We start from the raw sequence: 26,322 nt of genomic DNA, 5'->3' as shown, positions 1-26,322 counted from the left end.
AAAAGGTCTATACTTAGCTTCGGACTGGCCCACCAGCTCAGGGGAATGAATGGCCTTTTGTTCAGGTCCTGAGTCGGCAGGATTCAAAAGCTGGTATGGACTGGTAGCTAGGAGCGCCTATCTCGTAGCGAGCGTTGACTGGAGACTTACTTGGTTGATGCGGCAGCTTGGACAGGTCACTCTCACGGGTTGATTCAAGTTGCTGAGTGACCCTGCCAATGAAGAATGATTTGAACTTGGGGGCTTTACTTTATAGTCCCCAGGGGCTTCCCACCTTTTGGGGCAGACCCCGTATCTGGTTCCAAGTGATTGGACTACTTTCCGATCACTTCGATCGATTTCTCCAATGCTGGAGCAGTTCCCTGATCGCTAGGCGGTCCCTAAATGTTCGTTGGCCTTCCTTTGTCTTGGCTCCTGCTGGCGCCGAGGACTCTGGCTTGGCTTTATTTACCTAAACTGTTGCCATTGTGCCTGGGAATCGCACATTACTATGTAGATGGCTGCTGGTTTCAGTGCTGTCTGGTTCCTTACAGGTTTCAATATACATGATTTCTGTATTTGCTAGTCTTTGCCTGTGTTGGCTGAATTTCCCTTCAGCCTTTGCAGTTCTCCATTTTAAGTCGGGAAGTGGCCAACTCAGATGGCTACACACCCTCCTTGTGATCCTTAACGCGAAGCGTGAAGAATCACATAACTGCATTGCCTTCATTCCCTGACCCGGCGAGCACTCTTCTATGGCCTCTACACTGACCATAACTATGCAAGAAAAATGTTAACTAACATTCTAAGTGGCGCTATGTCAAAACAGGGACATGCATTACAAAATTAAAAAAACGGTACCACTAACTGTCCTCAACAAACTACACTTACTCAAACATTCAATCATATTAACTTCCTAAACAATACAAAATAAAAGCAGCATTTACATTTTTCCTGGCTTGGCAGTCAAGCACAGGGTGTACAATATTTCCATTTCTTTATTTACAGAAGAACGCAAACGAATGTCCTTTATTATAGATCGACGGGTTCGGGGGCCTGGTGAAAACCGAAAATAGGGGATCTCATTCTGTATACCAGGGTGCGAGCGCGGTAGGCTCTCCTTCGCCATTTCCTCATGCGGATAGTCTGCACGATGCTGCAGAGTATCGCCAACACTAATAGGGATTTGACTACGTAGGAAAGGGAGTTCCATGTTATGAGCTTATCGCACCATGATGGTGTATCGGAGACTATCTCGGAATTCTGTGTGCTGTAGGGAAGTGAATCATTAACGGCTGGTGGGGGTTGGGGTCAGGGGGTTCGCGTTCGCGCGCAACCGGGTACAAATTGCAATAACGAAAAACACGTATGCCGTCTTCATTGTTGTCTTCTTCTTTCTCTTCTCTTCTCTTCCTTTCCGTTTCGTCTCTTTTCCTGGAGCTTCTGGGGTTCTGTGGGATCAAGCATAGTGTCTGTTACTATCTTGGTTTAATATCTCGTCTGTTAGTATGTCTGTCCTTTTGTGCCAATTCTCCCGTTCCAATTTGTCACCATGTGTGACTCCCTCATTTTTTAAAAAACCGAATATTCCGGACAAGACACACATATAAATACTGAACCAGTGCGAGCCGTCTCGCAGGCTGTGCGATTTACCATCCAAATGTTTGAGGATGTAAATAGCATAGGGATGGCAACCTAAGGGTCGCCTGAAAACAAAACAAAACTTTTTGAACCAAAAGTGCCGAAATGAGGTGCGTGTGGGCCATGATGGGTAAGATCTGGATGGAATCCCCGGGTAGGACGGTGACCGATGCCGTGTGTGCTCTACCCGAGCGTAGCTGACCAGAGGGGGGGTCCTCAGGCAGGGCGGAGACCAATGCCGGTGGTCGTCTTGGGGGCTGCCTCTCGTGATTACCTTTGAATCAGGAGAGTAGTTATGATTGTTGTATGCCGACAGATTGGTTCATCGGAACTATTCTCTGGGACAAACTTGTACCTTTAACAGCCGGGGGGCGTTAAAAGAGTGGTGGCGTGGGGTCATGAAATTTTTTAAATTCACATACAAAATTTAACATGGTCATTAAACGAACAAAGATACAACAAACATGGTGCAGGTTCCATCAGAATACAGGACATCGTAAATCACATTTGGACTGGGGTGTAACTAGCATATGGAGGGAGTGCAGCGTAACCGAAGAAGAGAGGAAGGAGGAGCGATAACAAAAATGAAGTGGCCTTGCTGAGGTAACGCTGCCATGAGAAGTGGTGGGTAGGTGCTCACAGTTTGCATGGGGCAGCTGGGACCTTGTAGCTGCTGTGGGTGATGTTGTCTTTCATATCTGGGGGCTAGTCTAGCTGGTGGGCGTCTCCTGCAATCTCGGGCGAAGTGTCCTGACTGCCCACAGTTGTAACATGATCCCTGGGGCACATAAGGTGGAGCAGGCTCTCTGGTGCATTGTTCCCTTGGGTATGGTCCCCTGGGTGGGGGGGGTCGGTGCTGTTGGTGTCTTTGCTGGTTCGGGGGGCATTGGTGGGATGACTCCGTGGCTGTTTCAGGGGGGCTTGACATTCTCGTGCGTGATGTCCTAACTGCCCACAATTGTAGCATTCCTGGGACTTAGGCTGCTGTGGGCTATTTTGCTCATTTACCCATGCGGGGTTCTGGTGCGTCCTAACTGGATGCATGTCTGCCTACTCTTCCTGCTGTTCTTCGGCTTTCCTAACTGCGGGTTTGTTTTGTACAGACTGCCCCCAGGCGAGGGACAATGTTTTTAAAACCCATTTCTCATTGTGGGCTTCCTCTGAGGGGTCATAATTCGTACAGGCTTTTTGTCCTGCCTCTGTGGCATGGGAGATAAGGGTGCGGGTCCATTTGGCCATACCGTCTTGGGACAAATGGGCGCAGTCTAAATTGCCGAAAACTGCTGTGAAATGGATCCACAGTTGTTCAGCAAACGCTGTGGGGTGTTCCGTCTTTTCCTGCCTGCACTTATTCAGGCCTTCTACGGGGTCACCTCTGTTGTAGCCGATCTCATCTCGGATCGCTGCGTGCATCTCTGCAAGGGTGCCACCTCCTACACTCTGTGGGTGGGAAAGGGCTGCTACGACCGAAGGGTCTAAACTCAAAACTGTGAGCTTCACGTGCTCACGCTCATCCAGGCCGTACATGGTCACCTGCTGCTTTACTCTAGCAAAGAAGTGGTGGGGGTCTGAGGTGGGGAGGAACGGTGTGATTTTCTCGCACGCGTCCTGTAATTGGGTCACGGTTAAGGGGGTCGTGTACAGGAATTCCGTGTCTCCGTCCGATGTGACGGTGCGGTGGGTGGTTACTGGGTTCATTGGTGCCTGAACTATCTGCGATGTGGGGGGTTGGGACTCTTTTCTCTTCTGGGGCTTTCCTTGCGCACATGTTCCCCGAACATATCTATGCGCGGTCTCATTTAATTCTTCCCAATCCGGGCCGTCTTCCTCATCTAATTTGGATCCAAAGGTGCTCTGGAACCCATTTTGAACTGAAAGTAAAGACTGCAGTTCTGCAATCTGCTTCCGGCACTTTGCGTGATCTAATGAGCTCTGTCTCTGCTCCGTGGTGGTAGCATGGAGTGCTCGTAATGCTGCTTTCAGGTCGCTACACTGCCTTTGCAATGCCTCTACCTGTTTCTCTGTTTCCTCTCTTACCAGGACTGCACGTTGCGTGTCCTGATAGGCCTTTTCGTACTGTGTCTGGAAGCTGCTTAAATGCGCCAGACAAGACTGGTGTGCCCACTTGGCATCATCCACCTCTCCGTCATTTGCTGCTAACTTCCTTCTTAATTCTAGGTTCTCTTTCTTTAGCTCGCTCACATCGACCTTACTCATTCGATGTGTCTCGTCTATCTCTTTACGGAGCGTCCGAACGACCTCCTTTGTGCCTCACAATTGTGCCAAACAGGACACGATTGCCATCGGCCTGCGAGCTTTTCCTAAGCTTTTCTTATGGATTTCGCTCAGGTTCTCCCACCAAGTATGTCCTATACTCCCGGGACCTGTTTCCTCATTTTCACAGAATTCACTCCAAAGGGGCCATCCTTTCCCTTTGAGGTACTTTCTGATTTCCTCTTCCCAAACGGGACACTGTCCTACTCTGCTGCTGGTCGCTGCGACCACAAATTCCTCAGGGTTCATGAGGCGTTGCATTGCCTGCATTGCCATCTTTCCTCTCGAAATACCTCTCGAAATACTTCTCTCAAAATTTGGAACGAGGGGGTAATAAGGCGGTGCTGTAATTACGGGTACGGCTTTCGCTATTTTCCGAAATACAAACTCCCGACAGTTTTTCACAATAAAAAATCAGTTTACCTTATAGCCCTGTTAGTTACGCATGCATTAACACACTTCCGAATTCTGAGGATTGATCAGAACTGCTTGAACACTTGTGGTTTTTCTGTTCCCAATTGGATTTCTAATTCAAATTTTGGGTTCTCCCGGAGTGGTTAAGCCACTTCTAGATCGTATCCACATCCGTCAGGATGTCGCCAGTAATATGTTGCTAACTTTTGGTTGGTTCAATTGGCTCTGTTTTATAACCTTTGCTCTAGAGTCGCCAGGTATCTTTATGATACCGCCACGAGGTTCAAGTTCAAGTAATGATCAATGACTCAACACACCAATTAGTAAGATTCAAATCAAAACACATTTATTATACACAGTAAATCACTACTCATGCATAAACTCTACTTTCTAGACTATTTCTATCACTAAAAGGCCTATACTTAGCTTCGGAATTGGCCCACCAGGTCAGGGGAACAAATGGCCTTTCGTTCAGGTCCTGAGTCTGCAGGATTCAAAAGCTGGTATGGACTGGTAGCTAGGAGCGCCGATCTCGTAGCGAGCGTTGACTGGAGACTTACTTGGTTGATGCGGCAGCTTGGACAGGTCACTCTCACGGGTCGATTCAAGTTGCTGAGTGATCCTGCCAAAGAAGAACGATTTGAACTTGGGGGATTTACATTATAGTCCCCAGGGGCTTCCCGCCTTTTGGGGCGGACCCCGTACCTGGTTCCAAGTGATTGGACTACTTTCCGATCACTTGGATCGATTTCTCCAATGCTGGAGCGGTTCCCTGATCGTTGGGCGGTCCCTAAATGTTTGTTGGCCTTCCTTTGTCTTGGCTCCTGCTGGCGCTGAGGAGTGTGGCTTGGCTTTAATTACCTAAACTGTTGCCATTGTGCCTGGGAATCGCACATTACTATGTAGATGGCTGCTGCATTACTATGCAGATAGCTGCTGGTTTCAGTGCTGTCTGGTTCCTTACAGGTTTCAATACACATGATTTCTGTATTTGCTAGTCTTTGCCTGTGTTGGCTGAATTTCCCTTCAGCCTTTGCGGTTCTCCATTTTAAGTCGGGAAGTGGCCAACTCAGATGGCTACACACCCTCCTTGTGTAACGCGAAGTGTGAAGAATCACATAACTGCGTTGTCTTCATTCCCTGACCCGGCGAGCACTGTTCTATGGCCCCGAATATAGCGCCCGTCCAGGAGTGATTCAGGACATCATAATGGGTTGTCACAGGCAGCATGCGGGAGTAGTGCAATTCCAACGAACGCTGGGGCTGGGATTGGCACCTGAGAGCCTGACAAGCAGGAGTTGCATACATGCACTCCACTGCCCACATCCCAGCCAAGAAGATGACAATTAAAAGGTTGAACAGTCGTGTTTATTAGGTAATGCATTACTATACACCTATGTGCAAAGTGTAGCCAAAACTAGGAGCTAATTTCATGCACTGGAGCATGCCCATCTCGCTTTGGTCGGCTGGGTCCAGAGGATACCTAGGGGGGGTGGCCTGGATGAGCACCCATACAGCCCGTGGCGCTAAGTTCACAGTGGGGCAGTCAGCTGTGTGCCCAGCTGCATGGTAGAATTGCAGGCTGCGGCGATGGTCGTCACCCACCCCGACGCCACGGCCCACATCCTGGCCACTCCCCGCTACTCCCCCCTGCCCTGGCAGAAGCCCCCCCCGCCCCCCGGCCAGCTGCACAACTGTCAGCACACGATAGCGATGTTGAACACTTTTACTACCCCCTCCCTCTCCCTCAGCTGCCAGGGCGCCTGTTTCCCTATTTTAAATACCACACGTGAACCTCGCCGTCGCTAATTCCTGCTGGCGGAGGCGGAGCATCGTGGGGGGCCCGAAAATTGCCAGGTCAGGCCCGTTAATGTTACGGGAATGGTGTTTACTGTGCAAGGTGCATTCCCACGGCGATGTACGGCGTGGAACCCGTTCAATAGGCTGCAGGGGGCAGCACGGTAGCCTGGTGGGGCAGCACGGTAGCCCTGTGGGGCAGCACGGTAGCCTTGTGGATAGCAAAATTGTTTCACAGCTCCAGGGTCCCAGGTTCGATTCCGGCTTGGGTCACTGTCTGTGCGGAGGTTGCACGTTCTCCCCGTGTGTGCGTGGGTTTCCTCCGGGTGCTCCGGTTTCCTCCCACAGTCCAAAGATGTGCAGGTTAGGTGGATTGGCCATGATAAATTGCCCTTAGTGTCCAAAATTGCCCTTAGTGTTGGGTGGGGTTACTGGGTTATGGGGATAGGGTGGGGGTGTTGACCTTGGGTAGGGCGCTCTTTCCAAGAGCCAGTGCAGACTCGATGGGCCAAATGGCCTCTTTCTGCACTGTAAATTCTATGATAATCTATGATGAACAATAGAACAATAGAACATTACAGCGCAGTACAGGCCCTTCGGCTCTCAATGTTGCGCCGACCTGTGAAACCACTCTAAAGCCCATCTACACTATTCCCTTATCATCCATATGTTTATCCAATGACCATTTAAATGCCCTTAGTGTTGGCGAGTCCACTACTGTTGCAGGCAGGGCATTCCACGCCCTTACTACTCTCTGAGTAAAGAACCTACCTCTGACATCTGTGCTATATCTATCTCCCCTCAATTTAAAGCTATGTCCCCTCGTGCTAGCCATCACCATCCGAGGAAAGTAAGTTTGCAGACGACACAAAGGTTGGTGGAATTGCGGATAGCGATGAGGACTGTCTGAGGATACAGCAGGATTTAGATTGTCTGGAGACTTGGGCGGAGAGATGGCAGATGGAGTTTAACCTGGACAAATGTGAGGTAATGCATTTTGGAAGGGCTAATGCAGGTAGGGAATATACAGTGAATGGTAGAACCCTCAAGAGTATTGAAAGTCAAAGAGATCTAGGAGTACAGGTCCACAGATCACTGAAAGGGGCTACACAGGTGGAGAAGGTAGTCAAGAAGGCATACGGCATGCTTGCCTTCATTGGCCGGGGCATTGAGTATAAGAATTGGCAAGTCATGTTGCAGCTGTATAGAACCTTAGTTAGGCCACACTTGGAGTATAGTGTTCAATTCTGGTCGCCACACTACCAGAAGGATGTGGAGGCTTTAGAGAGGGTGCAGAAGAGATTTACCAGAATGTTGCCTGGTATGGAGGGCATAAGCTATGAGGAGCGATTGAATAAACTCGGTTTGTTCTCACTGGAACGAAGGAGGTTGAGGGGCGACCTGATAGAGGTATACAAAATTATGAGGGGCATAGACAGAGTGGATAGTCAGAGGCTTTTCCCCAGGGTAGAGGGGTCAATTACTAGGGGGCATAGGTTTAAGGTGAGAGGGGCAAAGTTTAGAGTAGATGTACGAGGCAAGTTTTTTACGCAGAGGGTAGTGGGTGCCTGGAACTCACTACCGGAGGAGGTAGTGGAGGCAGGGACGATAGGGACATTTAAGGGGCATCTTGACAAATATATGAATAGGATGGGAATAGAAGGATACGGACCCAGGAAGTGTAGAAGATTGTAGTTTAGTCGGGCAGTATGGTCGGCACGGGCTTGGAGGGCCGAAGGGCCTGTTCCTGTGCTGTACATTTCTTTGTTCTTTGTTCTTTGTTGAAAAAGGCTCCCACTGTCCACCCTATCCAATCCACTGATCATCTTGTATGCCTCAATTAAGTCACCTCTTAACCTTCTTCTCTCTAACGAAAACAACCTTAAGTCCCTCAGCCTATCCTCATAAGATCTTCCCTCCATACCAGGCAACATTCTGGTAAATCTCCTCTGCACCCTTTCCAATGCTTCCACGTCCTTCCTATAATGCGGCGACCAGAATTGCACGCAATACTCCAAATGCGGCCGCACCAGAGTTTTGTACAGCTGCAACATGACCTCATGGCTCCGAAACTCAATCCCTCTAACAATAAAAGCTAACACACCATACGCCTTCTTAACAACCCTCTCAACCTGGGTGGCAACTTTCAGGGATCTATGTACATGGACACCGAGATCTCTCTGCTCATCCACACTACCAAGAATCTTACCATTAGCCCAGTACTCTGTCTTCCTGTTACTCTTTCCAAAATGAATCACCTTACACTTTTCTGCATTAAACTCCATTTGCCACTTCTCAGCCCAGCTCTGCAGCTTATCTATGTCCCTCTGTAACCTACAACATCCTTCCGCACTGTCCACAACACCACCGACTTTAGTGTCATCTGCAAATTTACTCACCCATCCTTCTCCGCCCTCCTCCAGGTCATTTATAAAAATAACAAACAGCAGTGGCCCCAAAACAGATCCTTGTGGTACACCACTAGTACCGCTGTCAAGGCACCGGAGCATGGCATTCCCTTGGGTGCCTGGCGCCGGCCTTGATTTCTGGCTGATGCTTGATTCTCCGCCTGTTGCGTTTCCCGATTCTGCCGTCATTGGACGGAGAATCCCGCTGGATAATTTTAAAAGCAGGACTGGGAATCAGTGTAGGTCACTAAACCTGGGGGTGATGGTGAACAGGTTAGGACGCAGACAGAAGGGTTTTAGATGAGCCCAAGTTTATGTTGGGTGGAAGCTGGGAGACCAGTCGGCAGAGTAATGGAATAGTCGAGCAATGTGGAGGTAGCAAAGGCACGGATGAACATGTCAGCAACCGAGGAGGTGAGGCAGAGAGGGAGCTGGGTGATGTTGCAAAGATGGAAATAGGCAGTGTTACACATGAATTGGGTAGTTCATGGATCTGGCTGTTACAAGCAATTCATTCTTATTTCGTAAATGTCACACATTGCCTTTATTTGCCTGACATTAAATCAGTAACCAATCACTGTTTTAGAACATAAAAAATCATAGAACATAGAGTGCCCATCGGGTCTGCACTGACCCATTAAGCCCTCACTTCCACCCTATCCCCATAACCCTCCTAACCTTTTTTTTTTGGTCACTAAAGGCAATTTACCATGGCCAATCCACCTAACCTGCACATTTTTGGACTGTGGGAGGAAACCGGAGCACCCGGAGGAAACCCACGCAGACACGGGGAGAACGTGCAGACTCCGCACAGACAGTGACCCAGCTGGGAATCGAACCTGGGACCATGGAGCTGCGAAGCCACAGTGCTAGCCACTTGTGCTACTGTGTTGTCGGTTTTGTCGATGTACCATTTGTCAATGTTCTCAAGATTATTCTTGTACTATGTACGTACTGTGTACGTCCCTCGGCCACAGAAAAATACTTTTCACTGTACTTCGGTACATGTGACAATAAATCATAGAATCGTAGAATTTACAGTGCAGAAGGAAGCCATTCGGCCCATCGAGTCTGCACCGGCTCTTGGAAAGAGCACCCTACCCAAGGTCAACACCCCCACCCTATCCCCATAACCCAGTAACCCCACCCAACACTAAGGACAATTTAGCATGGCCAATCCACCTAACCTGCACATCTTTGGACTGTGGAAGGAAACCGGAGCACCCGGAGGAAAACCACGCAGACACGGGGAGAACGTGCAGACTCTGCACAGACAGTGACCCAAGCCGGGAATCGAACCTGGGACCCTGGAGCTGTGAAGCAATTGTGCTATCCACAATGCTACAGTGCTGCCCTAATCAAATCAAATCAAACCAAATCCCGTGGAACTCCTTGCTTATCTTCCTGCTCATCCACCTCTATCATTGTCTTTGTGCAAGTAACTCTGCCTTGCCAGAATGCCACCATTACAATTATAAAGTAACCTTACAGAAAACAAATCTTACCTTTACCCGGCACCTTTTGTGACCCACCGGACATCCCAAAGTGGTTTGCATCAAGTAAAGAAGTTTTGAAATGTACTCAGCGTTGTCATGTCGGAAACGTGGCAAGAAATTGGCCCAGAGCAATACCCCATAAACAGCAATGGATGCTGGTAAGAACTGCCTGCCACATCTTTCAGATAGTGCCACCCGAGGGGGAAATCGCAGCCTCAGTTTAGCGTCTCATTCTAAAAAGGTAAACTGTGTTTGAATTGAGCAGATTGCAGAGTTCCAGGGATATTTTGTTCCATTGTTATCATCGCATGCTCAACAAGATAACACTGCTGTTCAGTTATTTGATGTGGTCGTCGAAATACAAGCAACGCACGTGACGAAAAATACCTGTCTTGTAATAATATAAACGTACGGCGAAAAGAACACCGTGGACAGATTGGCTGACTTACAGATAGAATAGATAACTCAGGAGAGGCTATTGAAAAGCACATTGAAGCACTAGCTAGTGATGAAAAAGAATCAATCCTTTCGAGCATTTGTGTGTTTTTCTCTGTGGCTTGATAAGAAATAATTTGCTTGAGGCAACCCCACTGCTGATTGAGAATTCATGTGTCACTCCTTACGGCCGTGGATGATTTCTCCTGCTGCAGGTAGTGGGGAAGTATTACTAATAGGAGATTATTAAGAGGCTGCAGAGTACAGGGATCGCCCAGAGAAAATGATGAGGCATCGTATTATATTTAATGAGTTTCGGCAAGAAATGAAAGGTTGATGTCAAGCCCACAACCTCTGGATCGAGAGATTCCCTTTGACGCCAGATCAATGCCGAAGAGATTTGTGAACAAAATGAAAAGAAATATCAGCACATTTAAAGGTGGTGTTTGTTTGTTGCGGTGTGATCCTGGACTGGGCGGGGCTGGGGGACAGGAAGTGGTTGGGTGGCAGTTGCTCTAAGAAGTATGATTGTTTTCAGGGAGGCCCGGGAACCATGTCCACATGTTTTGGGCATGTCCGAAATTGAAGGGGTTCATGGCAGGGGTTCGCGGGCGGAATGCCCGAGGTGCTGAGGGTGAAGGTGGCCCCGAGTCCCGAAGTGGTGATATTTGGTACGTCGGAAGACCCGGGTGTCCATTGGGGCGAGAAAGGCCGATGTTCTGGCCTTTGCCTCCCTGGTAGCCCAGAGACGGATTTTGCTGGAGTGGAAGGACTCAGAGCCACCAAAACCAGGGGTGTGGGTGAGCGACCTGACGGTGTTCCTAAGGTTGGAGAAAATCAAGTTCGCCTTAAGAGGGTCAGTTGATGGGTTTGCCCGGAGATGGAAGCTGCTCATCGACATTTTCAAGGAAAATTGAGGTGGCAACAGTGGGGTGGAGGGGGGAGGGGGTGGATGGTTACAGAAACATCCCAGCATCAAAGGGCACTTTCCCAGGGCCCCGGGACCATTTCAAGGTTGACTCCTGGTGCCAGCTAGTCAAAGAAACATCGGAGCCTCCAACCAAGGCCCTAATGACTGAGCCATGTTGCGTTTGGTCTTTTATACCTTGCTAACATGTAGTCTTGTCCAAACCAGGATCTTTATTCAGTCACACCATCCATCTATGATATTGCTTACAGGCATATCACCACAAGCCACAAGGCCAAAGCAGCCACAACTCGGGTTGGCAAACCTACCGGATTGGTCTGGAGTCTCCAAGAATTGCAGATTGATCTCAAGAACACCGCTGTGTAGAAACCTGGAGAAAAATCACAGGGACATATAAATAAAAGTTTTTTTAAAATGGAACATTTATCTTTGCCAGATATAAGACTATAGAAAACAGGAGGGAGGCTGTTCAACTGGCATCATCCAAATGAATAGTGAGTCTTTTAGTTTTCCAATTGGTGTAGGAAGGCAGGGCGTCACAAGGATGAATGTGATGGCCAAATAATGGTTCCAAGTGGGGGTAAATCATGTGGCGATGAAACCTCCAGGAACACATTTAGTTGGCAACCCGAGCCATAACCACAGAAACAATAATTTATTTAGAGGGTCTCCCCATCCACAGTGATGACCCTGGCAGCTCTAGGCCAAATTTGTAATAACGTTTTGCAGCCACCCAAACCCATACGCACCTCTCTTCCAGAATTAGAGGAAAGCAGAGATCTCAGAGTGGCGTGGAGCTGGAGGAGGTTATAGAGAAAGAGAGTGGCAAGACCATGAAGAATTTAGGGCAGCACGGTGGCGCAGTGGTTAGCACTGCTGCCTCATGGCGCTGAGGTCCCAGGTTCAATCCCGGCTCTGGGTCATGTGTGGAGTTTGCACATTCTCACCGTGTTTGCGTGGGTTTCACCCCCACAACCCAAAGATATGCAGGGCAGGTGGATTGGCCACACTAAATTACCCCTTAATTGGAAAAAATGAATTGGGTACTCTAAATGTATTTTTAAAAAACAATACAAAAACAAAGACCATGAAGAATTTTAAAGTTGAGGCATTGCTGGAACAAGAGGCGATTAATTATTTCTCAATTGACTTATTCAAAATACATTTAGTGATAGTTTGGACTGCGAGATCATTTTGCTGTGTTCAAGCAAGTTAATGCTAATTGCTCGGAAAGAGTTAATGTTCTCCAGTACTTGAATCAGAATTAGGGTTTGAATTGTTTAATAGATTGCACTTATTGTTTTATAGACTGCACCAATATATAAAGGGGATACAGGTGGCACTGTTTTGTTGTTGGAGAAGAGATTACTGAGCAAAATAAACTTGGAATTGAAGAAGTCAAGATTTGCTTACGAGTCCTTATTATAGAGTTACGACACGTCATCGATGAAGACAAACATCTTGCCAAGGTCATCCCCACACCCCCACTACTTGCCTTCAAACAACCGCGCAACCTCAAACAAACCATTGTTTGCAGCAAACTACCCAGCCCTCAAAACAGCGACCACGACACCACACAACCCTGCCATGGCAATCTCTGCAAGACGTGCCAGATCATCGACATGGGTACCACCATTACACGTGAGAACACCACCCACCAGGTATGCGGTACATATATATGCGACTCGGCCAACGTTGTCGACCTCATACGCTGCAGGAAAGGATATCCCAAAGCGTGGTACATTGGCGAGACCATGCAGACGCTGCGACAACGGATGAATGGACATCGCGCGACAATCGCCAGGCAGGAATGTTCCCTTCCAGTCGGGGAACATTTCAGCAGTCAAGGGCATTCAGCCTCTGATCTCCGGGTAAACGTTCTCCAAGGCGGCCTTCAGGACGCGCGACAACGCAGAATCGTCGAGCAGAAACGTATAGCCAAGTTCCGCATACATGAGTACGGCCTCAACCGGGACCTGGGATTCATGTCGCATTAAATTCACCCCCCCACCATCTGGCCTGCGAAATCCTACCAACTGTCCTGGCTTGATACAATTCACACCTCTTTAACCTGGGGGTTCCCCATCTCTGGATCTGTAAACACTTAATTAACTGAAAATGCTCGCATTCTCAGCATTGTCTTGTATCTTTGACTTTGTCTATATATATGTTTCTGGAACCTACCTCTTCATTCAACTGAGGAAGGAGCAGCGCTCCGAAAGCTAGTGATTTGAAACAAACCTGTTGGACTTTAACCTGGTGTTGTCAGACTTCTTACTGTGCTCACCCCAGTCCAACGCCGGCATCTCCACATCATGTATTCTTAATGTAATGGCTTTAGTATGAAAAGCTTATTTATTTTTCTTTGTTTTAGTGCGTATCAGGAGAAATTTGATGAAGTGGGTGGGGAAAGAGTTCCAGGATTTTAATCCTGTGGCAGTGAAGGAACAGCGATGTGCTGTGTGTGATTTGGAGGGGAATTCTGTGGTATTCCCATGAGTCTGTTGCCCTTGTCCTTCTATGTGGTAGAGGTCACAGGTTTGGAAGGTGCTGCTGAACGAACCTTGGTGAGTTTCTGCAGTGTATATGATATAAAATGTTGCCACTGTGCTTCAGTGATGGAGGAAGTGAATGGGGTGCCAATCAAATAAGCTGCTTTGACCTGGATGGGGTCGGACTTCCTGAGTGTTGTTGGAGCCGCACTCACCCAAGTGAAGAGTATTCCATCCCAATCCTGACTTGTACCTTGTAAACTTTGGAGGGACAGGAGGTGAGTTACTTGCCGCAAAAGTACTGACCTCTGACCTGCTCTTGTAGCATGGCTGGTCCAGTTCAGTTTCTGGTCAATGGTTACCGCCCAAATTTTTATAGTGAGGGAGGGATTCAGTGACGGTACTACCAAAGGACGTCAAGGGGAGGTGGTTAGATTCTCTCTTATTCAGGGCAGCATGGTGGCGCAGTGGGTTAGCCCTGCTGCCTCACGGCGCCGAGGTCCCAGGTTCGATCCCGGCTCTGGGTCACTGTCCTGTGGAGTTTGCCCATTCTCCCCGTGTCTGCGTGGGTTTCGCCCCCACAATCCAAAGATGTGCAGGGTAGGTGGATTGGCCACGCTAAATTGCCCCTTAATTGGAAAAAATGAATTGGGTAATCTAAATTAAAAAAATATATATATTCTCTCTTATTGGAGGCAGTCATTGCCTATTCATTGAGTGGTGCAAATATCACTTACCGCTAATCAGCTGAAGCCTGAATATTGTCCAGGTCCTGTTGCATGGAAATGGACAGTTTCTGTATCTGAGGAGTTATGTCTATTGTGCAATCATGAGGAAATGTCCTCACTTCTGGGGCGAAATTCTCCCCAAATGGCGCGATGTCCGCCGACTGGCGCCCAAAACGGCGCCAATCAGACGGGCATCGCGCCGCCCCAAAGGTGCGGAATGCTCCGCATCTTTGGGTGCCGAGCCCCAACATTGAGGGGCTAGGCCGGCGCCGGAGAGATTTCCGCCCCGCCAGCTGGCGGAAACGGCCTTTGTTGCCCCGCCAGCTGGCGCGGAAATGACATGTCGGGGCGGCGCATGCGCGGGAGCGTCAGCGGCCACTGACAGTTTCCCACGCATGCGCAGTCTGGAGAGTCTCTTCCGCCTCCACCATGGTGGAGACCGTTGCGGAGGCGGAAGGGCAAGAGTGCCCCCACGGCACAGGCCCGCCCGCGGATCGGTGGGCCCCAATCGCGGGCCAGGCCACCGTGGGGGCACCCCCCGGGGTCAGATCGCCCCGCGCCCCCCCCCAGGACCCCGGAGCCCGCCCACACCGCCTTGTCCCGCCGGTAAATAGGTACTTTAATTTACGCCGACGGGACAGGCAATTTATCGGCGGGACTTCGGCCCCTCCGGGCCGGAGAATCGAGCGGGGGGGCCCGCCAACCGGCACGGCCCGATTCCCGCCCCCGCCGAATATCCGGTACTGGAGACTTCGGCAACCGGCGGGGGCGGGATTCACGGCGGCCAACGGCCATTCTCCGACCCGCTGGGGGTTCGGAGAATGACGCCCCATATCTTATAATGGAAGGAAGGTCATTGATGAAGCAGCTGAAGATGGTTGAGCCTCAGATACTATCCTAAGGAACTCCTACAGCGATATCCCGAGACGGAGATGCTTGACCTCCAACCACTACAATCGTCTTCCTTTGCCATAGGTCTGACCCCAACCAGTTTCCCTTCGTTCCCATTGACTTCAATTTTGCTAGGTGTCCGTGCCTGGGTTAGAATGAGACAGAGGGAGTTACATCAGAATGTGTGAATATGTCTTTAGACTGCCCTGGACAATAATCCTGGGCCGATCAGACAGGTTTTGGCCAATGATGTGAATTTCTCCAAGTCATTGAGAACTCTTTTGTCTTAAATTTAGAGTACCCAACTATTTTTTTTTCCAATTAAGGGGCAATTTATCGTGGCCAGTCCACCTAACCTGCACGTCTTTGGGTTGTGGGGGTGCAAAGTCCACGCGGACAGTGACCCAGGGCCGGGATTCAAATCCGGGTCCTCAGCGCCCTTGTCCCAGTGCTAACCACTGCGCCACGTGCCGCCCTATTGAGAACTCTTTAAGGGAGACCACAAGTATGACCAATAAAAATTCATTACGTAGAATTTTTAACACCCATCTCGTAAGCACATCTTCATTGGTTAACACTAAAGGTCACACCAAGTATTTTTGAAAAGAAAAGCCATGACTCAAAGATCAGTTTGGAGCAGTTTCATGAAGTTGGATTTCCTATGCTTAGTATTCAGGGCAGCTCAACATGCAGTAAATAGTTTGGTAAACCATTTGAAGTAAAGATGGGAGCAAATATCACCAACTGATTGCACATCACGCCCACACTATGGCTAGTTACGTTGGGTAAACGCTATCATTATATCAAGATTCCAAAATAAGCTTTAGCCCTGTAATGAAGACGGCAACTCTGATAGGGCAGAGTCAAAAAATCGGATCAAGGAGTGCCTCACCCAAGATAGCCAAATATTGCAGCTGCGTCCTTTCAACTTCACAGTGGCAGTCTGCAATGAAATCCACATTTCTTCCTCAATAGCGTGGCTGCCCATTATCCTGGGAGTCACTGGTTGTATTCGGATATCTCCTTAAAGTACTTTCAATGGTGATTTCAGGAAGAAGAAACATTTTTATTTCATGATTGGCCAGATGGCATACAATGCCCTCATGTCAAAATAGATGTGCTTGCCAACTCCTTCAGCCTGTTCTGTAACTTTGATGATTTCTCAAATTTGGGTATTTTGCCCTCTTCGTATCAATTTGATAAGTTTCATGCTTCATTGCAACTTATTTCACATATTACTGATTGATATTATATTACGTTAGACATATTAGCAGGGTATGTTATATTGGACACCAGTTTTACAACCCTTCGGGGCCTTTGCTCCTCCAATTCTGAACATGGCTGATTTTAATCACTCCTCTCCTGGCAGCGCTTCCTTCAGGTGCCTATGCCCTGGAATTCCCTCCTCGCTCCTCCATTAAGGCTCTCTTAAAACCTATTTCTTTTAACCAAGCCTTTAATCACCTGTCCTACAACAGGGGCGCTGTCTGACCCCCTCGGGAGGACATCAATGATCCCAAGTTACTAGTTGAAGGATGAGCAGACAAGTTGTCCCTGGTTCAGCTCAGCCGGCCGGCCGGCTGGTTCGTGATGCAGAGCGAGGGCGAACGGCGCGGATTTAATTCCCGTACCGGCTGAGGTAACTCATGAAGGCCTGACCTTCTCAACTTTGCCCCTCGCCTGAGGTGTGGCGACCCTTGGGTTAGATGGCCACCAGTCAGCTCTCCCCGGAGAAGAGGTAAGCAGCCCCCCGCCTCCCCCCCCTCCCTCACTGCAGTTACTTCCCTGGAGGCCCAAACAGAAAACTTAGCCTACGACAGCAGCAGAACCAGAAGATCCTGCCACCGGGAAACGTAACGTAGGGGAGGGGTTTGGAAAATCTCCCACAAACAAATAGGAAGATGCCGTTCATTGTTCAGTGAGATCATGGCTGATCTGTATCTGCAACAACCTACCTTGGTTCCGCAATGCTAATTGTACCTGGCCAGCAGAAGTCCAGCAATCACAGTTTGAAATGTTCTGCTGCCCGCCAACCGCAGCAGTTTTTTAAGGACGAGTGTTCCAGATTTCAATGAGCCTTTGTGAGGAACAGTGCTTCCCGACACCGTCCCTGGGTGACCTATTTCTCATTTTATGGGCTGTGGTAAAATGGACAGGGGCCAGAATTTTGGGCTACGAATTGGATATTTTAAATCAAACCACAGCCATCTCCAGGACTGGCCTGGTGGGAATTCGAACTTGGCCAAGTTTGTCGACATGTTCGGACTTGCCTCGTCAATCACTCACCAGGAGACAATCGGTCCTGTTTGTATGGATCGATCATTTTGAGTTGCCCAGATAAGATTAGACATTCCGGCACCCAGGATTCCCACTGCTGCCATGTGTGGAGAGAGGTTACGTGCGAACAATACATCTAGAGATGGACCCCTGGGCTTGGGTTCCTTGTCTCCTGCAGGATTACAATTGGCAACACCATTGATTATTATGACCCCCACCGTGGGACCTCATTGGCTGAGGGCTAGAGATCCTTCTGGCCATGGCACGAAGAGGAGTATAAATATCTATCACCAGGTGATGCACAATCAATGACAACTAAAGCAAGGTTGTAGTCCAACTGAAGGCTTTAATAAGCGAGATGTTTACCCCAGCAGCTCAGGTACAGAAAGAAGGCTGCTGGGGCAGCACGGGCTCTTATACCCCGCCTTGCAGCGCGGAGCTACCATACAGCTTGACCAATGGGAAACATACAATATCTACCAATGCTGTTCCAGCATTACTAAGTACCGTAATACCTCTACACAGACTACCACACCAGGCCACTCCCTAGTGAATACTCGGTGCAAAGGTAATTGAGAAGTTCGGATGACCAACCAGCGATGGAAGGAAGCAGTGTGCGAGACCCACCTTTTCGGAGAAGGTCTTGAGGAGTCGAGGCTCAGAGAATCAGACCCGCAGCTCGACTCCTGCAGCTTGACTGAGTCCATCGGTTCAGGTAGAATTAAGAATCTTGGGATCATTTAGTATTGTTTTGGGATAGGCGGCACGGTGGTGCAGTGGTAAGCACTGCTGCCTCACGGTGCCGAGGTCCCAGGTTCGATCCCGGCCCCGGGCCCGTGTGGAGTTTGCACATTCTCCCCGTGGGTCTCACCCCCACAACCCAAAGATGTGCAGGGTAGGTGGATTGGCCACGCTAAATTGACCCTTCATTGGGTACTCTAAGTTCATTTTTAAAAATGTATTGTTTTGGGATAATTTAAGAGGGACAACTGTTTTGCCGTTTGATAAATACATTTGGTTGAATCATACACTTTTTGTCCTTTGTTCATCTCGCCAAGAAAGGCACCTGGGTAAAACATTTAAGTGATAAACTAGTCGGAGGTTATACAGGCAGCAGCGGATTGCCCCTTGTTTTGGACCCCCCCCAACTGAGGATATTGTTCCTCCCTCACTACCCAGCTGAATCCTTTAATAAAGTAATATCACTCTATGTTTGAGGGAATACAAACCTAATCCACATAACCTGTCCTTGTAATTTAATCCTTTTAGTAAAACTGCGCAGAACTATCAAAAACATTTCAGTCAAGCTGAGATATAAAATCCATCCTTTATTTGAATGGAAATATTTGAACTTGTCCCCTACCTCACGCTGTCAGATAACTTTGACTGTAATAAATGTACATAGCAATAGTAATTACTCAGACAGGGCTTTGATAAATGATGGTAAAGTTATTTTTTAGTCTATTATTGGTGAATTGTGTCTTATTGGTTGTCGTAGTGTTAACTGTAGCGACATGTGCTGAATGCTATAATGTCTGCTCCCAATCTGGTACCAAATATGATGAAAATTATTCTGCTATTTACAGCTGTCAGTGTCTAAATAACCATTTCAAAATAAAATCTAAATTATGATGGATCATTAGCTTAGAATCTGCTTTACTCCTTTTTTTCAAGCCATATTGATTAATGAACGATATTTATATAAATTTGACGCAATGCTCCACTGAGATCAAAGGCAGTTTCTATCCCTTTTCCAGTTTAAATATGCCTGCTGAGGATAAATTCAGTGATCCCCCCCCACCAGTTCCCCCAGCCCTCTCCGAAGCCCCCCCCATGGCACCCGCCCGACTGTTCCCGCACGGCTGGGACCAAAAGTGAACTGGGCCGTTGAGAACTCGGCCCATCGGGGGCGGAGCATCGGGGGAGGGCCTTCTGGTGACACACTGAGGCCGTCTCAACACCGTGCGGCGCGTGCGGCGGTAACGCCATTTCAGAGGGGACGGTGCAAACGAGATCTGCGTCAACAGTGCCTCGTGGGCCTGCCCCCCGCTTCCGCCGTCAAAAGGGGTTGTCTGCCCGATCAGCAGTTCCGAAATCGGCGTCGGGGAACGGAGCATCTCGCCCATGGTTTGCAGAATAAGAGCGACCGTAAAACGACGTGGTAATCTCAAAAGTATGTCTGGACACGGTAGCAATGGCAATCAGCAAAATGGAATCCAGCCCGTGCTTGATTGGAATGTAAAATGTAGGCCCAAGTTCAACCCCTGCCCCAAGCCACTGAGGGTGGCAGATCGCTGAAATCGCCTTCCAGAGCAAACACATTGAGGATACTGGACGAGAAATTGTCGGACAGCGATCAACTAAACTGAGTGGCGAGCTTCCGGTTGCGGCTATGCCAAGGTAGGTCGCACGTTCGGCAGCTCCCGCCAAGAACGGACTTTTGGGCCCTTTTGAGGAGCCCCAGCGGCACTTGTACGACGGTTCCCAGTGTGGGAAGGTGATAGTGAGGTCCCCCCAGCACTGTATGGAGTGGACCAGGAGCTGAGCGATCAAAAAAGTGGTTTTGGAGCAGCGAAGAGAGCGGGGGAGGAAAAGCAAGATGGCGGCGGGTGGAGATCAAGCAGCGTGGGCGCAGTGGTCTCAGGAGCAGCAAGAGTTCCTTAAAAACTGCTTTGCGGAGCTGAGAGCAGAAATGCTGGCGCCAATGAAGGCGTCGATCGAAAGGCTGGTGGAGACCCAGAAGGCCCAAGGGGTGGCGATTCGAGAGGTGTGGCACAAGGCCTCAGAGAACGAGGACGGGATTTTGGGCCTGGCGGTGAAGGTGGAGGCATACGAGGCGCTACACAAGAAGTGGCAGGAGAAGTTTGAGGACCTGGAGAACAGGTCGAGGAGGAAGAATCTTCGGATTCTGGGTCTCCCTGAAGGAGTGGAGGGGTCCGACGTTGAGGCATATGCCGCTACAATGCTCAATACGTGATGGGCGTGGGAGCTTTCCCGAGGCCCCTGGAGCTGGATGGGGCTCATCGAGTCCTGGCAAGGAGACCTAAAGCCAACGAGCCGCCAAGGGCTGTAGTGGTGAGGTTCAACCGCTTTATGGACAGAGAGTGCGTCCTGAGATGGGCGAAGAAAGAACGGAGCAGCAGGTGGGAGAATACGGAGATCCGTGTCGACCAGGACCGGAGTGCGGAGGTGGCCAAGGAGAGGGCTGGTTTCAATCGGGCCAAAGCGGTTCGCCATCGGAAGGGGGTGAAGTTTGGAATGCTGCAGCCAGCGCGATTGTGGGTTACGTTTCAGGACCGTCACCACTATTTTGAGATGCCAGATGAGGCGTGGACCTTTATTCAGACTGAGAAGCTGGACTCGAACTGAGGGTTTGTTGTGGGGGGCTGTTTACTGTATTTTGGGGATATTCTTCTTCTGGTTTCAGGTTGGGAAGAGGGGAAATGGGAAGTGGTGAGTGGATATGATGTGGGGGCTGTGTGAAAGTGGGGGCGCCGGTACTGTAGGGGCAGGTCCCCGCTGATGCAGGGGTGAGTGGATATGATGTGGGGGCTGTGTGAGAGTGGGGGCACCGGTACTGTAGGGGCAGGGTACCGCTGATGGAGAGGGGGTTGGAAGCCGGAGATGGGGAGCTGGGGCGAGGTCGCAGAAAAGGGAGATGCGCCATAGGAGGCGGGGCCGGCTCGGATAGAAAGCGCGGGCTTTTTCCCGCACTAAGGAAGGGAGGGGCGGGGCCTGGGGGGAAGGGTGGTGCTGGAGGAGAGCGCACATTGATCGACAATGGGAGGTGGGGGGGATTCCCACACTGGGGGGTCGTTGGAATGGCGGGGGTGGCAGGGGTCAGCAGGAGTCAGCTGACTTACGGGAGTGTAATGGGGGGAGCAAAATAGCTGGATGGCGTTCTGGCTGGCAGGGGGTGGAGGGGGGGGTGGAACTAGGTTGCTGCTGTATTGGCCATAGGGAAGCTGGAGGTAGAAGAGGGAGTCGGGGCGGGGGTCCGCCGCCTGGGGGACTGGAGGGTGCGGGAGGCGTGGGCACGTGGCTGGCCTAAAAAAGGGGATGGCTAGTCGGCAGGGAGGGGTGGGGGGGGGGGGTGAGTAGCCCCCTGATCTGGCTGATAACATGGAATGTGAGGGGCCTGAATGGGCCGGTCAAGAGGGCCTGGCTGTTCGCGCACTTAAAGGGACTGAAGGCAGACGTGGTCATGCTCCAGGAGACACACTTGAAGGTGGCAGCTCAGGTCAGGCTGAGAAAGGGATGTGTAGGGCAGGTCTTTCACTCGGGGCTGGATGCGAAGAATAGAGGGGTGCTGGTGGGGAAGCGGGTGTCGTTTGAGGCGATGAATATTGTAGTGGATAATGGAGGTCGATATCTGATGGTGAGTGGTAGGTTGCAGGGGTTGCGGGTGATACTGGTGAACGTGTATGCCCCGAATTGAGATGATGCTGGATTTATGAAACATATGTTGTGTCGGATCCCGGATCTGGAGGCAGGGAGCTTGATAATGGGGGGGGGGGGGGGGGGGGGGGGACTTCAACACGGTGCTGGACCCAGCACTGGACCGTTCCAGGTCCAGGACGGGTAGGAGGCCGGCTGCGGCCAAGGTGCTCAGCGGGTTTATGGACCAGATGGGAGAGTGGATCCGTGGAGGTTTGCCAGGCCGCTGGCCAGAGAATTTTCTTTTTTCTCCCACGTCCATAAAGCCTACTCCCAGATAGATTACTTTATAATGAGTAGGGCACTAATCCCGAAGGTGGAGGGAATGGAATATTCGGCCATAGCCATCTCGGACCACGCCCCGCATTGGGTGGAGCTGGAGTTGGGGGAGGAGAGGGACCAGCGCCCGTTGTGGTGCCTCGATGTGGGACTGTTGGCAGATGAGGTGTGCGGGCGGATCCGGGGGTGTATTCAAAGATACATGGAGGCCAGCGACAATGAGGAGGTGCAGGTGGGGGTAGTCTGGGAGGCTCTGAAGGAGGTGGTTAGGGGTGAGCTAATTTCCATTAGGGAGAAGAGAGAGAGGAGGGAGAGGGAAAGATTGGTGGGGGAGATATTAAGGGTGGACAGGAGCTATGCAGAGGCCCCCGAGGAGGGGCTGCTTAGGGAGCGACGGAACCTTCAAATGGAATTTGATTTATTGACCACGGGAAAAGCAGAGCGCAGTGGAGGAAAATACAGGGGGCGGTGTATGAGCATGGGGAGAAGGCGAGCCTGATGCTGGCACATCAGCTTCGTAAGAGGGAGGCAGCGAGGAAGATTGGTGGAATTAGAAATAGAGGGGGGAATACGGTGCGGAGTGCGGTGAGAATAAACAAGGAGCGCGATTCTCCGCTCCCGCGACTAAGTGCCCACGCCGTCGAGTTTCACGACAGCGCGAAACGGCCCCGATCGCGATCGAATCGTGGCCCGAAAATGGGCTAGGAGCGGGGCCTTGAGGAACTCGGGGGGGCGTGACGCGAATGCAGGGTCATAACGCGTGTTGCCCGAAAGTCGCGGCGCTGCGCCATAAATGGCGCGATCCGTGCACGGAAGGACCCAGGGGGAGGAGAAGGAGGAGAGATGGCTGAGCCCCAACGAGCCGCATCGAGGTTCCGGGACACGGACCTGGACACCCTCCACGATGAGGTTGAAAACTGAAGGGCCACCCTCTGCCCAAGACGTGGGCAGCGCCAGCCGTCCAGCATGGTGAGGCGCGGTTGGCGTGAAGTTGGCACCGCTGTGGGTGCTGTGGGGCACCCCCCCCGGTCCGGGGAGCAGTGTCGGAAGAAGCTGCATGACCTCACTCGGGCTGCCAGGGTAAGTGCCATGAGGGTGCCCCCGGTCACAACCAACCCCACCCCCGGGCACGAGGGGGAGAAGTGGGGTGGGGGGGGGGTTCAGGGTGCACAACATTGTACTCGACCCACATGAGCACCGGGGCCCCCCCTGGATAGATGCCATGGCGTGGCTCCAACTGTCTCCCCACCCAGCATTAATATAGCCAGTATCTGCACGCCCTGATGATACCCGCCTAATTGTGATGCTTTATCCAACCGCCTCCCCCAGGGACAAGACAGCTCACAACCACCGTGAGCGTATGAGAACCGGAGGGGGTTCTCCTGTGCTGCACCCCCTAAATGTTCACGAGCAGCGGGCCCTGGACCCCGCTGAGGGATCCGCCACCCGGGAGGTCGCGACGTGCCAGGTCGGAGGCGCAGAAGCAAGTGAGACAACCCTGCAAGTCCTTCCCGGGTTCCTGGGTGTACTTGACCCACTCGGACAACCGATGCATGTGGACACCGAGGGACTGAATAACGGGATGAGGGCCATCTTCCAGGGCCTGCACACGCAGTTGGAGGAGCCCATTCGCGTCCAGGAGCAGGGAGTGGTGCCGCTCATCGCAGCCACCCAGGCCGACACCGTACGGGTGGCGTCCGCGGTGGAGGCAATGGGTGAAGAGGTTTCGGCCATGGGTCAGGTAATGCAAGGCGTTGGGCTTCACGTGCACGCATCATCCATGGCCCAGGAGAGGGCTGCCCTCTCACAGGCAGCCATGCGCCAGAGCCAACACGACATTGCCGCCGCTCTCCGGGCCCTGGCCGAGTCTCACCATGCCATGGCCTGGTCCCAGCAGGCGATGGCACAGTCCCAGCAGTCAGTCGGGGAGAGCATAGACCGCCTGGCACACGTGATGGATGGCGTCGCGCACTCAGAGGTTGAGATAGCACAGTCCCTGGCAGGAATGTCGCACTCCCTGGGCTCCGTCTCTGCGAGCATTCGGACCGTGGTCGATACCGCTGCAGGCCTCCAGGACTGTCAGCGTCAGGTGTCGGGGGTGCGATGGGGCATGTCTCCGAGCGCATCTCCGTCCCACAGTGAGGCCTGGGGGGCACCGGGCTCCCCAAGGGAGGAGGAGGTTCTGGGGCCCCGTCCCGTTACCTCCAGCAAGGGATGTCCCGGAACACTCGGCCTCCCCCCGTTCCGTCCATGGCGCATCTGGTGGGCAGCGGGCAGGACAGGGTGCCACCACGCCATCCAGCACGCCCGCCAAGCAGCCTGGCCCATCGAAGCCGGGCTGACACAGGAAACGCGTGCCGACGGGGAGCCATGTCGCAGGGCGTGATTCTCAGCAGTCCGCCTCCACTCCTGCTGTACCATCTGGGGAGACACCTAGACGTAGTGGTAGGGCCCGTAAGGCAAAGAAGTTAGGCACATAATAAGTTGGCACGGGTGCAGGACACAGTTTAGTTGTAGGGGGTAGGGCATCTGTATGTGAATGTCACAAATAAACTCACTGTTGAATTTGACTTGTAAGACTCTGTGCTATGTTCGGTGCCAGGGGGCTCGTGAGGGTGACCGAGTGGCGCTGGGGTTAACGAGCGGGTCAACGTCGGTGCCGGATGTGCTGTCCCTTTCCCCCCTGCCTCCCAAAATCGGACACCGTAGTCCTCGGCACTCCGATGCCAGCTACCCCACATGGGCACGTGATGAAATGCCCGTTACGAAGGCTGTGACCACCGGAGTGCATGGTTCAGCTATAGCCATGAGTCAGACCTTGGCTGGCGAATCTGAGCTCACAGCTCACCACAGAGTGGGCCGTCATCATTCAGCATGGCACTGATCACACCCGCTTACCCAATCATCAATGTTGTGCAATCCCGTAGTGCCGCAGTGGTAAGGTGATGTGGAATTGGTGCCGTGTATGCGGTGCGGGGGGGGGGGGGGGGGGGCGGGGGCAGTGTGGTGCCCGTGTGCAGGACTGGCGGTGCAAGTGGCAGTGTTCAGCGAATCTCTCCCCGCGGTGCGTGTACCGTGCGGCCACCAACGCGTCGCGTGCCCGCTGTCCTCAACGGTGCCGTTGTGCAGCCCCCTGGACGTAACCAGCACCCGGGCAGTGTCTGTGTCCTGCGCTCCTCCCCCCACCCTGATGCACGCCATCCTCCTCCTCCTCTTCCTCCTCCCCTTCGTTTGCGTTAGCTCCGGTGCCGTCAGGTCCTCCCTCCGACTCCTCCACCAGGGCACCTCCCCTCTGCATGGCAATGTTGTGCAGCGCACAGCAGACCACAACAATGCGACCGACCCTGTCGGGCCGGTACTGCAGGGCCCCTCCGGAGCGGTCTAGGCATCTGAAGCGCATCTTCAGCAGCCCGAAGCACCGCTCCACCACACCCCTGGTTGCTGCATGGGCCTCGTTGTATAGGCTCTCCGCGTTGGTCTGAGGCCTCCGTATTGGCGTCATCAGCCATGACCTCAACGGATAGCCCGTGACGCCCAGCAACCAGCCCCTCAGCTGGGGGGGGGGCATCCATCGAACATTGGGGGGATGAACGACTGTGCCAGAATGTAGGCGTCATGCATACTCCCGGGGCACCTTGCACACACGTGCATGATCTTCATGTAGGGGGTCACACACCACCTGAATATTCATGGAGTTAGCGCCCTTCCTGTTCATGAATGTCATGATATACATCAGCATATCATGGTGCAATCACACACACACTGACACACTGATGGACATACAGTAGGACCAACCAGCATACACAACATCGCAGCCAATCACCAGTGAGAGCACACGCACTATAA

This window comes from Scyliorhinus torazame, chromosome 3, assembly GCF_047496885.1.
Source record: "Scyliorhinus torazame isolate Kashiwa2021f chromosome 3, sScyTor2.1, whole genome shotgun sequence".
NCBI lineage: Eukaryota > Metazoa > Chordata > Chondrichthyes > Carcharhiniformes > Scyliorhinidae > Scyliorhinus > Scyliorhinus torazame.
The sequence above is the reverse complement of the archived record's forward strand: the minus strand, read 5'-3'. Positions refer to the sequence as shown.